Source organism: Coloeus monedula (assembly GCF_965178545.1).
Source record: "Coloeus monedula genome assembly, chromosome: 8".
NCBI classification, from domain to species: domain Eukaryota; kingdom Metazoa; phylum Chordata; class Aves; order Passeriformes; family Corvidae; genus Coloeus; species Coloeus monedula.
The window spans coordinates 5,350,837-5,357,972 of record NC_138788.1 but is presented as its reverse complement, the minus strand read 5'-3'; positions in this window follow the sequence as shown (position 1 = coordinate 5,357,972).

Genomic DNA, 7,136 nt, shown 5'->3' with positions numbered 1-7,136 from the left:
TCCATCTAATATGCTTATCTGTGGAAGCTGTTCCACTTTCCACAGTAAAATGTGTATGTTTACAGGCTCACAGAGGAAAAGAATTTAAAGAAGAGCACACTCCAGAGATATAAAGATTAAAAGTCATGCCCCTGTCATGGTATTTAGTTTGTTTGTTTTATCTCACTGTGGGACAGCTTTGAGAAAACAGAGTAGTGTGCTTGTCAGTCCAAATCAAGCAGAGGAGAGCTGTGTCCTGTATTCTGGAGCAGAGTCTTGAGGCTGTGAAGGCCCCTGGTATTACAGTGGTACGTACCCATGGGCAGTTGGCTGGAAGGAGGAAACTGGGTGAATTCTGGAGTAGATCAGCCTGGTGTGCTTCATAGCCATCTTTTTTAGTTCACACTGAGATAAAGAGAACAGATGACTTTTTTTTTTTTTTTCCTTCAGACTGGCATGAACAGAATTTGTAGTGTTGGTTCCTGTACGCGTTTAGATTATTGGTTTACATGAGGTTTCTCATTAAAATTCTATGCTGATAAAGACAGTTTGGAATTAATTGTCTTGCACTCTTCAGTGTGTGAAATAGTGCATGAAAAAATACCTTTTCTGTTTCATAATAATTCAAAACATTGCAATAGTCTGAGTTTTTTAAATCATAGCTTCAACATACAAATTGCCTTATTTAATGTTTCTTATAGTCAGTCTTAAACTTCTGAGGAAGGGTTCTCAGCTACAAGTAGTGTTATCAGTGCAGGACAGAATAAATACATAAATATTTCTGCAAAAAAAGTTAAAAGTCTTTCTGCAGAGTTATAAATCTGCTTCAGTACTTTTTTCACCTTCTCTCGTATGTACCACCCAAATTCAGCTTGTTAAGGACTGCTGGCATATGAGAGCTTTCCTTTACAAGATTCTGTTTCAGTGTTTTCCCTCCATAGAGAAGACTGGTATTAGATAGCCTTCTGAACCAGCAATTCTGTTTTCTGAAGCAGAGAATTAAGATTTCTCTTCTTTACTGTGGAGAAGCCAGTGTGTGTCTCATATTCACGCTAGACTGTCCTGACATACCAGCAGCAGCAAATGTAAAAATAGTGTGTCCAGGCATCTAGGACAGCAGAACACGATTTTCTAGCAGAATCTATATCAGAAATTGCCTCTGCGTCCTTTTTGGAGCAGTTCCCACTCAGCCCGGTCAGCTCCGGACGCAGCAGGCTGCGGGGGCCAGCCTCCGGACTCCGGGAGACCCGAGGTCTGGCTCGTGGGTCCTTCCACAGGACCGCGGCGATGGAGGCAGGTGGTGGAAGAAGGAGGCAGGCTCAATTGTGGATGAAATCCGGAAGGTTTATTGTGTCTCCGGAGAGGGGACCTCGCCCCCCGGGGGTGTCCAGCAATGAGCAACCCTGAACGCGCCTGCCAGGGGTTTTATGGGGGGGTGGCAACAGGGGAGGGATGACAACGGCATCGAATCAGGGAAGGAGAAGGACGGGTCTGAGGGATGAGGGACACACAAGGGAACCTATCTTGGGGAAGGAAGGGAGGGATCCTCCCCCCAAGACCAATCACTCGACGCCCCTGCCAGAACTTTCTAGAAGCTTGGGAGGGGTGCCGGAGCGATTGGCAGGGGTCTGGGAGGAGACAAATAGAGAAAGCAGGGTTATGAACACGAAACCGGGAGGGTATAAACTGGGATGGTACAGTAACACGAAACCCAAAGGGGAGACCCGGACTGAACCAAACAAGACACACTCCCACAAGAAATGTCTCACAGGTTGTGATCCTTATGCATACCAAGATACCTTTCAATTGCTCCAGGAGTGCTGGGAGTTGTCCCGTGGTAGAAGATCAAATTTACACTCTTCAGCAGAAGCACCCAGCCCCTTGCACTGGAATTCCCCCTCAGTGGAAGTGCTTCATCTTCAGAGCCCTGACAATGGGTTTTTCAGATTATGCTGCCCTGGATGATGCACTTAACATTTTGTCTTAGTGCTATTGTTAGTGTTTCTCTAGGTCCTGAATCTCTGTGGGCAGATCAGGATCATATATTAAAACAGGGTAAAATATTGGATCAGTGCACAGTGACATTTGGGTGGAGTAGTTTTTCCTGGGGTACTTCCTATAGCTGTACTGTCAACCTGCCCAATAATGTAATTTATTTCTCCTGCTGAATGTTATTTAGCTTCTCCTGTGCGGGTACTCGGGGGTGGTTCAGTCTGGACCGGGCGTAGACGGACGGGGACGGACGGAGACGAGAGATCTCTGAAGTCAGATCTTGGAACATGCGGTTTATTGCAAAGGGCGTGGGTACAGGGGCACTGCTTAGAGCTGCAGCTGGCAGCTCTGAGCAGGCCCAAGAGAGCAAGAGAATAAGCGGGTAAGTAAAGAGAGAGAGAGAGTGAGAGGAATGAGAGTGAAGAAGTAGTGAGAGAGAATGTCTGAAGTCTTGGTTACAATACAATAAATCATCTTCTGTACTGAATATTCTAATTGTCACTAACCAATCTAATACAAGATACAAATCCTATGGCATTTACATACAGCCTATAAGAGTTCTTATATGACCATAGAGTGTTACATCTTAACTTCTAAAAGCTACTCTTTGGACCCCTTCTGCTGAGCTAGTAGGGTCTGCTCTGACCCTTGGACCTGCCTGCAAGCAGAGGGTATTGTTCAATCAAGAGGGGATTACCTTCAGTCGGCCATACCATTGTTTTCCAGTTGTTCAGTAACTAAGACGTGGTATTTCAAAAGTGGCTTTCATTTCGATGTCGCCTGTAGTTTTCATATTCCCAAAATCTTTTGTCAGGCAATCATATTTATAAGGCTTTCCTGTTTCATCTTCCCCAACACTCCTGTAATTCAGGTTGGAGTAACATGTAGAGAGTACTGCCTTGGACCTGGAATATGGGCTGCCAGGGGTACATGAATGACACAGGTTACTCGTAAAATTTACTCCAGTGCATTGTGTCCCAGTTTGCTTTTCAGGAGGTGGCACAGGCCAGGCCTTTCTTGTGTCTTATTTGGCTAAAGGAAATACAAGTAACTAACTAGAGTGTTGAACATAGGGAATCCTTAACAAATACGACATTTACTTGTTAAATACTGAAGAAATTCTAATCTCTTTCTAAACACTAAGTGCTTTGACTCCCTGCCATCTCCCTCTGCTCTCTCCCTCTTCCAAACAGGCCACAGTTTCATGTTTTTCTTGCAGTCTCTTCTCCTGTCTTGCTCAGAACTTGCTGTTCACTGTAAGAGCATTTCCCTTGTTCTCCAGCCATCAGTGAATCACCAGTGTGCAGCCCTGCCACATCACATTAAGCTTGTCGCTCATTCTTTGTGTCATTTACGAGGGATTTCACCTTAAGGTTTTGGTTTATATGTTGCTGTTCTTCAGCTGAAGTAAGTTCTCTGTGGCTTTCTTCTCTTGTTTGTGTGCTTGTGAAACAGGGTACTGTACTCAATTACAGGAAGAGTTGGAAAAATGAGCATGGTGATAATATAATTTCCTGGTGCTTAGTTGCAGCAGGAAACAGTTAAGGCATCCCAGCAGTGGTGGGGTGAATGCAAACTCTCAGGAGGAACTATGGAGAGCAAAACAGCTTTATGTATAAAGGCAGAAAAAATGAAATTTGCCTTCTAAGGTGCTGACATATGCAGTAATAAAAAACTGGTTGCAGTGGCAAAATCAATTTTGCCTTAGCCTTTACACTGATTCTTGAATGGCTTTACAGAAGTGAATTATACACATTTTTTAATTGCATCACTTGTGTTGCTTTATAGTAAGTGTCAGGACAAGTGACTTTCCCCAGATGATACATAAAAAAGCTGAGAGAAGGGTCCAGTCTCCCTCCTCCAACAGTATTAAACACAAGAGGGTGAATAAAAGTGGTAGTTTTGCTACTGTATTGCAATGTCAGTACAAAAATCAATTTCTTTTGTTTCAGAGATGCCTGGTGCCTTCTGAATATGGTATTTAGTGATCCTGCAAAGATAGTGAAAAAAGTGAAAGGGATGTAAAGAGAAAATCCATCTGTAGAGGAAAAAATCAGTGGTTTTTAATTCATTTCAATTTCTCATTTTACAAACTTCATTACATCCAATTCTATTATAATAATCCACTCTCTCAATATAAGAAATAATTGGAAGAAGGAGGTTCAACTGGATTAGATAATTAATTTATCTAAGTCTTGAAATGTCTCTGGGTTTTTTTTCAGTCAGATATAACAAAATTACAGAAGCTCACGCACAAAAGATTTATCCAAATAAGTCATTCTGGTCTGTACTTGTTATAAATTCCTACTGAACGAATTCATCATCACCAAAACACAGCAATTTAAATGTTAGCAGGAGTTCACAGAGGTATAATACACTGCCAGTGCAGCTGTTCCTGATGGGTTCCCCTGTCGGAGTAACGCATGCTGCACCTCAGGCAGCAAGGCAGGGCCTGCTGCTTATGTGGCCCAGCAAAGCATGCAGTGAAATGATCCTAACTGTGACTTGAGTACCTAAATGCTGGCTTTGTTTTGTTGTCATGCGTTGAATAAAAGCCTCATTGTAAGAGAGTCTCTTATTGGACTCTCCTACAATGAAATGCCCACAGTTGTCCAATCCATATTCAGTTGTTCTGTTCTTGGGAGATGATACCAAGTTACCTGGGGGTGTGTGCTGCTCTGAAGGCTGGGAACAGAACCCTCTGGGGTGCCTCCTGCTGCTGGGTCAGTGCTGTGGGGCTGGGAGGCTGCATGGGTGGAGCTCTGTCTGCATGACCAGCCTGGGCTCTCACAGTGGGTTCCTTGCACGGGGCATCTCGGGAGGATGGCCTGCATCCTGTTACCATTTTGACGGAGAGCAGTAGGCACTGCTTCTTGGAATTTCCCTACAGTCTTGCATACCTGTTATGTCCTTACCTACCTGGCTAAGAGAGAAATAAAATGGCTCCCTCAGAGATCCAGAATTAAAATAAAAGTACAAACCTGATGGTTGCTGTGCTTCTGGGGAGAGCTAAACTTCAGAGATCAGAGTATTGAAAGCAGTGTCTCCAAAACTCAGAGACAGCAGTACAGAAGTAGTAAGCAGTGCCAGAGAGGTGGCTGTGGTCTTCAAAATACTTCTTATTCTTCCCTTTGTTACTCTAGTTCTTGGGAGATAGCTGGTTACCTTGAGGCCCCTTTACCAAGAGATTGCAGTGCTGTGGCTTCCAGAGTCCGGTGAATGATTCCTGTTTTTAAACGAAAAATCTTGTTTTCTAATCTCTGTCTTGTTTTCTTTCAGGACACATAGTTTGCCATCTGTTCTCAGAGCACAAAAGTTTGAGGATGGGAATTTTAAAAAAATAACCTTTTTCTAAACAAGGAAATACTATTGCTGTTGCCAAATTATAGATCAGAGGGAGAAGCCTTTGGCCACTGCATTTAAGTTTGCTGACTTTGTAGGTGGAGCCTGCTCTGTTTGCAGTCTAAGGTTTTGAGTGCTTTGTAAGCTCTTCTGTATGTGCTGCTTTAATTCTTGTAGTGTTTTGCTACTAATCCCTGTTTTATCCTCCCTTTAGGTATCAGAATCTTTAGGCATTACGGTGGGCAATTAACACAGCTTGCCAAAACAGCTTGGCACTTAAGTAAAAAAGATTGGAGTCTTACTGCCAGGGAGGCAGAGTGGGAACGATGACAATTAGGCTGAAGCTGGTCAGCAAATCTTTTATTCATTTATGGAGATCTAAATACAAGGGAAAATCTGTCTGCAAGGGGAAAAGAGATGTGTTGAAGAAATATGGGGAGTTTATCTCTCTGCTTCTCTCAGGTTAGACAAGCAGAAGGGCATGAGCAGGGTTGGGATTATATTGATTTCACAGAACAAAGAAAAACCTTTCACTCTAGAAGCAGGGATGGAATTCAGGTAAATGTTGGATGTGTATAAGTAATGCAGTATTAAAAGCATTGCAAAGTGATCCGAGTGCTGTCCCAGCTCATCTGCTTCCAGCAGGTTGGCCCATGAGGGTGTTTGTTATCCAGTGCTTGGGGATGTGTCAGTCCTAGCACTGCCTTTTTCCTCAGTGACAGGCAAAATGTCCCTTGAATCCCATCTTTAGAGATCAGTCCAGTGAAAATGACAAGTGAGCTTACTTAGGAAGGTGTTTGGTGGCTACTTTCAAAATCCTTACTGTGTGCTGATAATGAATTGGTAGCCTCCAAGTGCTGAGTACAAGGTGGGCACATGTAGGAGGAACTGCATACAAAGAACCTCCCCCAGAGGCATTTCTGGAGGAAAGCAGCACCTATTTCTGCCCCCTTGGGAAGTGCTGCCTTAACAATGGAATTACAAACCAGAAGTTTCCCATGTTCTGTAAATGTCAGTTTTTCTCTTATCTCCCTTTTCCTCCCGAGCTCAGAAAGGGGTAACACGTTCTCTCATCAGAATTCATTCCCAGCAGCGGCACAGAGGAGAACTGGGATGGCCACTGGCACTCACAGGTGGTGTTCTGCCAGCCCACAGGCTCCACACTCTGGGTGAAGGTGCCAAGGAGGGAGTGGGGACAGCAAGGAAAGCCCAAGGAGACAGTCGTGAGCAGGGCACTGGGAAGGTGGAGCTGTGCCCAGGTGGCACAGCAGCTGGTATTGTTAGAGGTACTGGAATGGGGGGAGGAGGAGACTGTCACCTTAAAGCTTTGCCTCTGTTACACACCCAGCTCCAGGGAATTATAACAGAGTTTGGCTTGTGACTGGGTTCCCAAAAAACCAAACTTCTGTTTTGATCACAGACTGAACCCATTTTATTGAGATCTATATCTGGGAATATCCAGTGTGGGCAGTGTCTTACATACAAGCTAAAAAAGCCAAATAGAATAGAGAAGGCCTGGGACAAGAGGAGTGAACACTGAATGGTTTGGCAGATTTGAGTCTTGAATTTTATTCCAGTGACAGGGTTGTCTACGCTCTGTTTATTTTTAGCCAAGACTATGGGTTTAATTCACAGTAACTGCTTTGGATGTAATCTCTGCGATGGATACAGTAGCTGAAATGTTAATACATTTGTATGTGCTATATTCATTCCAGAGCCCTGAGAACAAGAGGTTCTTCCAGGGGAGAAAATAGGGAAGAGTAGTTGAAGGATAGGATGCTGGGGGAAGTGAAGCATCTTAGTCACTCTTGTTAACATAACAA